The sequence below is a fragment of the Leucoraja erinacea genome, chromosome 33 (genome assembly GCF_028641065.1).
Source record: "Leucoraja erinacea ecotype New England chromosome 33, Leri_hhj_1, whole genome shotgun sequence".
Lineage (NCBI taxonomy): Eukaryota > Metazoa > Chordata > Chondrichthyes > Rajiformes > Rajidae > Leucoraja > Leucoraja erinaceus.
In genome coordinates this window covers 19,374,773-19,386,838 of record NC_073409.1, presented here as the reverse complement: position 1 = coordinate 19,386,838, position 12,066 = coordinate 19,374,773, and positions in this window count along the sequence as shown.

The following is a 12,066-nucleotide window of genomic DNA, read 5'->3' as shown; positions in this document are numbered from 1 at the left end:
CGAGAGATATGAACAGGTATGGAAACTAGAGATGCTGCCTGTCCCACTGAGTTACTCCAGCATTTTGTGTGTATCTTTGGTGTAACTCAGCATCTGCAGTTCCTTCCCACACATGACAACTAGATGTTCCGTACGTTTTCATCCCTCTAGTTCCCCTCTCCCCTGACTCTCAGTCTGAAGAAGGGTCTCGACCCGAAATGTCACCTATTCCTTTTCTCCAGAGATGCTGCCTGACCCGCCCGCGGAGTTACTCCAGCATTCTGGGTCCATCTGCAGTTTCCTATATCTGCCGCAATCACCACAACAGTAGTTCATGCCGTTTGCAAACATCGACCATCGGATTACAACGTTGTCAGCCCTATCCGCGACGCACTCCGAGCCCCCTTGACAACCTGCGTTCACGGGAGGCCTCCAACGCCCCCGTAGACACGGCATGCCGCCTCTCCAGTGGCACGTGGGCACGGACACAAGGTCTGTAATAGGTTCAAAACATTACATAGACTAAAATAAATAAACTCTTCCCCAATGTCTCACCCATCTGTGATAAATGTCTGTGTCAAGAAGCTACCCCATAGCGCATTCTTTTGTTTTTTGTACAAAAATACAAAAATTCTGGAATGAAATATTTGACAACTTTACAAAATTAATTCAAATAAAACTGGTACCAAAACCAGAATGGATCATTTTTGGAATATCGGAAGGTAACCCTGAACTAAACGTGTTTCAGAAGAATTTACTCAATTACGGGCTAATAATGGGGAAAAAAGCTCATACTTAAATTCTGGAAAAATGCGCCTACACCAACAATAAAAATGTGGATATCAAATATGTTTGAAACACTACATCTGGAAGAGATGAGATGAGATTCCTCTTAGCAGGCAAAGCAGACCACTTCCCAAAGACTTGGTCTACGTTTGTGGAACTATTACAAGCATAAGGTGCAATAGTAATCAAAAAATAAATAAATAAGTAAATAGATAAATAAATAAATAAATAGATAGATAAATAAATAAATAAATAAATAAAAGGTACCAGGATCTGGCAACAAAACAACAAAAACAGACTTGGTTGGTAGTCCCCTTTCTGCGGAGTTTAATGTTATAATAGAGCGATTGTTTCTCCTCTTTTTCCTTCTTTTCTACGGTCTATTTTCTTTCTTTACTTCCTTCTCTAACTTCTTTTCTAAGGGGCTTTCTTTTCTCAACACTCTCCTGCACCTTCACGACTCTTGCGCACTTTCTTTACTTCCTTTACTTCTGTCTTTTTCTTAAAGCTCAAAAATTGAAGCGGTACAAAGAATGTATTAAGACATATGTGTTGTGTAGTATTGTAACTTACCGCACTTCTAATAAAAATAAAAATAAATAAAAAAGTTCTGTAATAGGGGCAGGCAGTCTAGTTGGGTAGAAGCATCAAGGGGCTGTCCCACTTGGGCGACCTAATTGGCGAGTTTAGAAGAGTTTGAAAAAATGACATGTTGAAGACCTCCTTCAACTATGTTGAAGACCAGCTACGACTAACTTCGGGAAAACTGGACACCGAATAGTGGAGAGTGAAGACGACCTCCTTCGACCTCCCTTCGACTATGATGAAGACTATCTCCGACTACCCTCGACTACCCTCGACTACCTACGACTAACATGCCGACCTACTACGACTAAACCTACGAGTAAAAAAAGTATTGATTTTTTCCATGACGACCTTTTTTTACTCGCGGGCATTTTTCAACATGTTGACAAAAACGCCGCGACCTAGCTAAGGCCTCGAGTACGCGGAGACCACTCTCGAGCATGAAGGAGAGTTACAAAGACCTCCTACGACCTCGTGTCGACCATGCTGTGAGTATGAGTCGAGGGCAAACTCGCCTGAACTCGCGGATTAGGTCGCCCAAGTGGGACAGCCCTTCAGGGTTGTCTGCTTTGGGTCAGTGGACCTGCACCGCAGTAATGTGAACAGACAGCAGAGGGTGCTAGAGGCCCACCACTTGCAGCAAACTGCCTCTGATGGTCTCAAGTGGCTGATTTTTAACAAACAGATCAAATTAACAGACTGTTTGGCTGCTCGTAAATCTGCCATTGAATGTTTGTGCAAAGAGTTTTAACATGTGTACAGGGTGTTTGGAATACAATGTACAGAGATCAATCCACACCTCCACTTGTGGGAAAAATAACAGCAAAGAGGCATATTGAAATCCTGGCTGTGAATTAGAACTGAGCACATTGAGTAGACTTGCGTGAGGTTCAAGTCAAGCTGTTACCCCGCCTGTGACTCAGGTTAAACGTGCGATGGCAGATAATTCTCCGGGAACCTAATGTGTTGCACGGTACGGTGGCGCAGAGGTAGAGTATCTGCCAGAGACCCGGGTTCAATGATGACCACGGGTCGCTGTGTGTACGGAGCTTGTACGTGCGTTCTCCCCGTGACTGCGTGGGTTTTCTCCGGGTGCTCCGGTTTCCTCCCACAGTCCAAAGACGTACAGGTTTGTGGGTTAATTGACTTCAGAAAAATTGTAAATTGTCACTAGTGTGATGTCGGACACCGTTAGTGTGCGGGGATCGCTGGTCAGCATAGACCCAGTGGGCCGAAGGGCCTGTTTCTGCGCTGTTTAAACTAACCTAAACTAAACTAAACTGCTTCACCTTTCCAATTTCAGTCCATTGCTTTGGGATACAGGGTGTCATAAAATATGCAAATTTAACCCTGTAGAATCAAGGAACTGCAGACGCTTGGTTTACAAAAATTAAAAAGGCACAAAGTACTGGAGTGATGGCAGGTCAGGCAGCATCTCTGGAGACATGGATAGGTGACATTTTGATTTGGGACCCTTCTTCATCTAATTTAAATCTACTGTTCATCACCGTGGTTGAGGCATGTTGGGGAACACACTGTCTAAAGAAATCGTAACTTCGAATCTAGTTTTTACAAATATTCCATTTTTTCTCGCACAAATACAACCCCATCTCGATGATCCAACGTAACACAGATAAAAGATATAGTTTGATAGGCACAAAGTGCTTGAGTAACTCAGCGGGTCAGGCAGCATCTCTGGATCGATTTTCTCCATAGATGCTGCCTGACCCGCTGGGTTACTCCAGCGCTTTGTGTCTGTCTTTGGTATAAACTACCATCTTTGTTTCTGAAAGAACGAGGACCAGATTTTAGAGATGCAGCGTGGAAACGAGCCCTTTGGAGCCCCAATTCCGCACTGATCAGCACACTACACAAGCACTGTCCTACACACCAGGGACAATTTACCTACAAACCTGTACATCTTAAGAGTGTGGGAGGAAACCGGAGCACCCGGAGAAACCCCACGCAGGTCACAGGGAGAATGTACTAAAGGGCCGGTCCCAACAGCATTCCCCTGCATGCGGCAATCACGACCAAACCAGAAGCGGGAGCCGCGCGGAGGTTGAATGAGTGACACGGCGTCGAGGCGGTTTTTCGGAGCCACGCGCGATGTCGGGGCCAGCTCCGCACAACTCCATACGGCTCCAGCGATCGAAGTGGGACCGGCCACACGAGGCCGTACGGCTCAAGCGACCACGTTATGTCGCGCTTGCCGCATGCAGGCGCATGCTGGTGGGGCAGGCCCTTAACTGTACAGACAGAACCCGTAGTCAGGATCGAACCTGGGTCTCTATAAGGCAGCAACTCCACCACTGTGCCACTGTGTCGCAGTTTCAATGCTGTTTAATGATGGACCCATCAATGAGGATACTGCTAAATTGCTGCACAGATAACATGTTCTTGCACGATTCACTTTTTGAAAATGGTTTCAGTTACAAAGATTTAATTGTTAAGAGGTTTTTTTTTGACAGGTGTTGCTTTAATGATCTTAGTGCAGTTACTGACCACAATAGTGAACACAAAATGGGTTGTGAATTTTCTTTGGTGCAAGATGTTTAGACACTTTCTTCAGCTCACTGTTTGTGCTGTAGCACAGATCTGCGAAAAGTTCACAAACTTACAATGAGCAAGGGGTGAAGCTGCCATGGATTTGTTTGGCTGTTGGGCTGTTGCAGCTGGCTGCCAGAGACACAGACACAGACGGAGTCAAGAGTCTGGGACTCACGGAGAGGAGGAAATGTGAGCTTTATCAGAGAGTGGTGACAGACTCTAAATTAAATTGCCTCAGAGTTAGAGCCAGTACACTGTGGACGGGTTGCTTATAATATGTACTTATTCCAAAGCACACAGCAAAAAGCTTTTCACTGTACCCTGTGGTAACATGTGACAAGATAATCGCCACAAGTGGGGTTAATATAGATTGGCATGATGTGCGGCATTGGAGCGATGGGCCAAATGGACTGCTTCTCTGCAGTATCAATTACTCATGTATTAAAGCTGTAACCCAGTACAAAACATTGTCTGTCCATTCCCTCCACAGATGCTGCCTGACACGCTGTGATCGTCCAGCACTTTGGGTTTATTTAACCATTCGTCTTCCTGGTTTTTGGCTATTAGGGACTTTGGGTAAAAGATACCCCAAAGATGCCTTTGAAATCAACGGTTCTCAGTCTCTCTGATTAGAACAGAGGTGGTGGCCTTGGCAAGGCCAGCAGCATAATCAAGGACCAGTCTCACCCCGGTCACTCCCTCTCCTCCCCTCTCCCAAGGTACAGAAGCGTGAAAACGTACACCTCCAGATTCAGGGACAGTTTCTTCCCAGCTGTTATCAGGCAACTGAATCATCCTACCACAACTAGAGAGCAGTGCTGAGCTACTATCGACCTCACTGGACCTCGGACAACTGTACTGGACTTTATATTGCACTAAACATTATTCCCTTTATCCTGTATCTGTACACAGTGGGCAGCTTGCTTGTAACGTGTAATCCTCCTACAGGCTGGATAGCACGCAACAAAAAATCTTTTCACTGCACCTGATGTGATAATGAACTAAACTAAACTAATCGCCACAAGGTGGGACACACATTGGAGAGAGCGGTGGAGGGGGGTAGGTGATACCAGGGATGGGTTTGAAAAGTAGAATGAAATAATTCGAAATACGTTTGTCACATATGCAAATGCACAGTGAAATTAATTTTGCATATATTACACATGCTGGCTCTGATATTATTGCCGCTATTATTCAAAGTGCAAAGTCCAGTCCATGTACTGGAGTAGTTCCCGCGATCCCTCTCCTCTCCTCTCCTCACGCGACCATCTTTGTGTCCCGGGGCTGCCTCCTGCAGCTGACCTTGAAGGCGCTGGTTTAGTGGTCTGTGAAACGGCTACTGGAGTTTTCAACAGATCTTTATTCAAAAGTTCGATATCCAGTATACAGGTTCTTCAGACACGTCTGCCCACAACGGTGGTCGGCGCTGAACTAACGCGCGCAAGTGAAAAACTGCGCGAAACCGCGGCCCCTCCCGAGTCACGTCACGTCAAGTCACATTTATTTATATAGCACATTTAAAAAACAACTCTCGTTGGCCAAAGTGCTTTACATTCTTGATAAGAATAGTACAAACAAACAAACTACATACATATATACATATAGCCCTCGCTCAGAGGACGTCAAGAAAGGCTTGGGAGAACAGGTAAGTGTCTAGTCTAGACTTAAAGGGGTCGATGGAGGTGTCAGTTCTGATGGGAAGAGGGATGCTGTTCCACAGTCTAGGAGCTGCAACCGCAACGGCGCGGTCTTGACTGCAGCTTCCGAACGCCGGGTTCGATCTCTGCGTACGCCAGCAGGCGCCCCTACACTGGAGACATTACCCCGGTTCACCCTCCCACCAGCCCTCGCCCCTCGCTCCTCGCATCCGACGTCTCCTGCTTCCACCCAGACAATAAATCACCCCACATCCCGCAGCCCCGCCACCCGCACAATGCTGCAGTTGTCTGGAAATCTCCGACTCACAGAGACACCACAGCAGGGAGCAGCAGCAAAATTAATCACCTTCAACGACAAGCGATGCAACGCGAGGCAAAGGGCACGACTGGTGGAGACGTCGGCAGCTTTAGGGTCCTTATTGTCGCATGTACCAAGGTGCAGGTGAAAAGCTCAGTTTTGAATAATATCCAAAAGACCAGTTAATGTGCAGGAAGGAACTGCAGATGCTGGTTAAACCGAAGTTAGACACAAAATACTGGAGTAACTCAGCGGGACAGACAGCAGACCATCGGTTCAAAGAAGGATCTCGACCTATTCTTTCTCTGCAGAGATGCTGCCTGACCCGCTGAGTTAACGGCCTATCCCACTTTCCCGAGTTACTCACAAACTCTCCCGTGTTTTCCCCTTGATTCAAACTCGGAGAATTACGGTAATAGCCAGTCGTAGGTACTCGGGGCTATTTATTTTACTCGTGGACATTTTTCAACATGTTGAAAAAAATGTCCTGACTTACCTGATGCCCTGAGTTCCTATGGTTGGCATTCCGAGCCGCTACGAAACATCTACCGACTCCTACATCCTCCTACGGACTCGCTACCGACATTCCCCGACATTCCCCGAGTTTGAATCAAGGGGGGTAAACTCGGGAGAGTTCGCGAGTAACTCGGGAAAGTGGGACAGGGCCTTAACTCCAGCATTTTGTGTCTATAGACCAGGTAATGCAAAAACATAAATGTAATCAAGCAAGACTCAAGTACAATAGCTGGGGTGAAGGTGAAGGTGAAGATACAGAGTGCACGATATAGTTCTCAGCATTGTAGTGCACCAGTTCCAGAGACAAGATCCAATGTTCCCAATGGGGTCGAGGTGAATCGGACAGCACTCCAGCTTATCAAAGGACCTGTTCCCAAGTCAGATGATGTGTGCTTTCAAGCTTCTGTATCTTCTGTCCCGATGGAGCAGCTTGAAGAAATAATGAGCAAGCTGGGGTACGTACGTGGTTGATTATGTTGGCTGCTTTCCCCAGGCAGCCCAAAGTGTAGATGGAATCAATAGTGGGAGGTCTGGGCTATGTGATGGACTGGACAACATTAACAACTATCTGTGATTTATCTTGGTCAGTGTGCTCCTGAGCTCAAAGTAAACACAGGTCCATGCACGTTTACAGACAATACTCGTGTTCACATCGCCTGGTCTCTATTTAGTCCCATTCTCATTTCATTTGACACAACTTTCATGCACGTACCTTCGCTAACAGACGACACAGTGGGGCAGCTGGTAGAGCTGCTGCCTCATAGCACCAGAGAACTGGGTACGATCCTGCTGTTGCTCCCTGGAACCACATACGTTCCCTCCAGGTGCTCCACACATCGTAAAGAAGGGACTCGACCCGAAACGTCGCCCATTCCTTCTCTCCAGAGATCCTGCATGACCCGTTGAGTTACTCCTGCATTTTGTGTCTATCTTCAGTTTAAACCAGCACCTGCAGTCCCTTCCTACACATATTATAGACGCGTGGGATTGTAGGTTAATTGGCCTCTGGAATTTGCCTCCAGCTTGCATGGAATGGATGCGAAGGTGGGATAAAATTGTACTCGTGAATGGCTGATCGATGGTTGGTGCGAACTCGGTGGGCTGAAGGGCCTGTTTCCATGCTGTATCTAGAACCTAAACCAAAGAGGCATTTCCTCCAACCCTGTATCCAATGTGCAGATGCAGACACAATCGACCACAATGTATTCTTTCACAGACTCTGAGACACACACCGAGCCACCATGATGCTACGTTTAACTGGACATTGGCTGTATGTATTGATTCCCCTGTTTAGTTCAGATATACAGCGCGGAAACAGGCCCTTCGGCCCACCGAGTCCGCGCCGACCAGCGATCCCCGCACACTAACGTTGTCCTACACACACTTGGAACGATTCACATTTACACCAAACTAATTAACCTACAAACCTGTACGTCTTTAGAGTGTGGGAGGAACCCGAAGATCTCGGAGAAAACCCGCGCAGGTCACGGGGAGAACGTACAAACTCCGTACAGACAGCAGCCGAAGTGCGGGCCCCTGGTGCTGTAATGTAATTCTACCGCTGCACCACCGTGCCGTCCATTTGAAGATTGAACGCCCATGTTGAATGGCTACATCGTGGCAAGCCAAACAAACAAAGTGTTTGAATGAGCTATGCCTTTGGGTCAAGGGTGAATGAAGCTCAGAATCCCAGGACTGACACCCCCAGGCTGAATCTAACAGAAACATTGAGTGTAACACAAGTTGGCTGAATTTACAGGCTGATAATATAACTCAGCTAATTCCTGCTGTTTAAATGTTTGTTTAACTATGCAACAGATGTTTGTGGAATAGTCTGGACAAATAACATTACATCTGGCAGGCAGCTGAACTGGGAAAGGACTGAATGAACAAGTGTGGATAACAATGGGATGAAGTCTGGTCACAAGCGCGCTCGTTGCAATATTTCTACTGCTGGAATGTGCTGCAAGATTAATAGTGATGATCGCGGCATCAGAGTTGTGTAATGCGAACAGCTTAAAGTTATTGGCTGCGAAAGATTTGGAAATTGGGAGAGAGTTTGTAGTAAATTGGTTCAGTGTTTGCCCATTGTTAGGTATTTGAAGAGGCATTTTTCTAGTGAAACATGAGAACTATTTCCAGAATGCCTCCGAATCCCTGTTCTGAACAAATACTCTGTTCCCATCTCCGTGCTCAATGCAGGCCTGGTGGGACTCATACCTAGAACCACTATTACATATCACATGTCCAACATTCCTCTTTGGTGTTTTTCTTAATTTTTAACTATGTCGTTTTATATATTTTTTTAAATCCAGTTTATCTTTGCTGACATGTGTGGCTCATTGCTGTGGTATTTTGCACCAGGCATATTTAATTCCCATCTTGCTGCATCTGATTATTGTTAATCATAGAGTCAAAAATAGATTGGACAGCTTGCGTCGAACTAGTTTTGATTCACCATTGCAAATAATAAATTAATTTGATACAGAGACGTTTGGTATTTAATGTTTAAGCTGCAGGAATTTCTTTCAGTTCAGTTTTAAAGTTACAGCACAGATAAAGGCACTTCGGCCCATCTAGTTCACGCCAACCATCCATCAGCCATTTACATGAGTTCTATTTTTACCCCACTTTCCCATCCACTACCGACACACTAGGGGACATTTAACCCACAAAAAAACACACGTCTTTGGGACGAGGGAGGAACCTGGAGGAAACCCACGCGGTCACAGGGAGAACGTGCAAACTCCACACAGACAGTCCCCGAGGTCAGGATCGAACCGGGGTCTCTGACACTGTGAGGCAGCGGCACTACCCGCTGCACTACTCTGCTGCCCTTGTCTCAAGCATGGTCAATGCATGAGACAAGGGCAGCAGATCAAATGCCAGCAACCCTCACTGCATCTGCTATCCTACACTACAATAGGAAATTATTTAAATGCAATGACATGACTTGTTTAGAATAGACATTACATTTGAATACATACATCCTTTCTGAACTTGTACCAGTAACATGTTCTTGGTCAATGATGGAAGAAAGATCTCGCACCAAACCAAACCTCCTCGTGCTTCCACCATTTATACGAGGACTGCTAGGATTTTCAGCCACAGTTCCGAGACCCGTCCCAGAACTTCCTTCCACCCGCCCACAGGACCAATCCAAGAATTATTTTCCCTTCCTCCCAAACATCCCACCACTGGTCCACAGGCCTGCAATTCCGCCTGCCTCCAACACAGCCCAGAGTCTGGCTGTCCACAGCTAAGATAGACAGAAAAAGCTGCAGTTACTCAGCGGGTCACACAGCATCTCCAGGTGGAAAGGAATAGGTGATGTTCTATCCAGCAGAAGCAACAGTGAGTGAGTCCAGGTGAAGAGTCTCGATGGCCATTCCCTCCACAGATCCTGACCTCCAGCTGATCTCCAGTTTTGCTCCAGGTTCCAACATCTGCAGTCTGTCTTTACTTTAGACTTTAGAGATAAAGCATGGGAACAGACCCTTCGGCCCATCGCATCCATGCTGACCAGCGATCCCTGGCACTAGCATGATCCTTCGCATTAGGGACAATTTACCGTTTTACCAAGCCGATTGACCAACAAGCCTGGACGTTTTTGGAGTGTGGGAGGAAACCGGAGCACCCGGAGAAAACCCACGCGGCCACAGGGAGAACGTACAAACTCCGTACAGACAGCACCCGTAGTCAGGACCGAACCTGGGTCTCTGGCGCTGTGAGGCAGCAACTCTAACCTGTACACCGCCCAAGCTGCTGCATAATTTAACATGAACACGGTTGATCATCCAGATCAGTTTCCTGTTGCCATTTCCTCCTCTTAGTCCTTGATCCCTTTAGCATTTGTAAGTCCTCAATAGCATTATAGCATTAATACATAATCCATTGCATTGTTGCGATTCAATTGGATGGCACACAAGCAAAGCTTATAAGCGCATCTCAGTAACCGTGACACTAATAAATAAATACCGAGTCCATCTCCTTCAATACATTTAATGACATGATCTCCGCTGCCTTCTGTGGTATTTCTATTTTTGTTTTACCATGTTTACCAAGATGCAGTGAACAACTTTGTGGTATCCAGGCCAATCATGCCGTGCATATTTACATCAGGTAATGCAAAAGAGAAAATACACAAGCTGCAGAATATAGTGTTTAAGTTAGAGAGCCAGAGCTGTCCCACTGCGAGTTCACCTAATCCGCGAGTTCTGGCGAGTTTGCCCTCGACTCATACTCACAGCATGGTCGACACGAGGTCCTAGGAGGTCTTTGTAACTCTCTGTCATGCTCGAGAGTGGTCCCCGTGTACTCGAGGCCTCAGCTAGGTCGCGGCGTATTGTTCAACATGCTGAAAAATGCCCACAAGTAAAAAAAGGTCGCCATGGAAAAAATCAATGTTTTTTTTACTCAAGGGTTTTAGTCTAAGTAGGTCGTAGTAGGTCGGCATGTTAGTCGTAGGTAGTCGAGGGTAGTCGGGGATAGTCTTCAACATAGTTGAAGGGAGGTCGAAGGAGGTCCTCTTCACTCTCCACTATTCGGTGTCCAATTTTCCCGAAGCTGGTCATAGCTAATCTTCAACATGACACTTTTTTCAAACTCTCCTAAACTCTTCTAAGCTCGCCTATTAGGTCACCGCAGTGGGACAGGCCCTTAGGGCGGCAGAGAATGCTGAGAGAATGGAGCGGCTGGGCTTGTATACAATAGAGTTTAGAAGGATGAGAGGAAATCTTATTGAAACATATAAGATTATTAAGGGTTTGGACACGCTAGAGGCAGGAAACATGGTCCCAATGTTGGGGGAGTCCAGAACCAGGGGCCACAGTATACGAATAAGGGGTAAGCCATTTAGAACGGAGACGAGAAAACACCTTTTCACACAGAGAGTTGTGAGTCTGTGGAATTCTCTGCCTCAGAGGCCAGTTCTCTGGAAACTTTCAAGAGAGAGCTAGATAGGGTTCTTAAAGATAGCGGAGTCAGGGGATATGGGGATAAGGCAGGAACGGGGTACTGATTGGGAGCCATGATCACATTGAATGGCGGTGCTGGCTCGATAGGCTGAATGGCCTATTCCTGCACCAATTGTCTATCATCTATTGACAGAGAGGTGTATTGTAAGATCGGTAAATTCATCCCTATATGAGAGGTCTGTTCACGAACCTGTTAACACTGAGGGAAGAAGCTGTTCTTGACTATCACGGTACGTGCTTTCAAACTTTTGTACCTTCTGCCCGATGGGAGAGGAGAGGAAGGAACGACGGGGATGAATGATGTGATCCACAAATCTGCCTTCATTATAGACACAAAAAGCTGGAGTAGCTCAGCGGGACAGGCAGCATCTCTGGAGAGAAGGAATGGGTGACGTTTCCGGTCGAGACCCTTCTTCATTGATGGATTGGTGGCCAACAACTTATAGTTCCTGGGCGTGCATATCTCTGAAGATCTGTCCTGGACACAGCACGTTGAGGCAACGCCAAGGGAAGCCCACCAACGCTTCTACTTTCTTCGAAGATTGGAGGAGATTCGGTATGTCAATGAATCTTGAATGTGAACTTGATCATCCACAGAACAGTAGAGAGCATAGTGACTGGTTGCATCACAACCTGGGTGGCAACTCGATGGCCCAGGAAAGAAAGAGATTACTAAAGGTGGTGACCAATGTCCGGTCCATCACAGGTACGGGCCTCC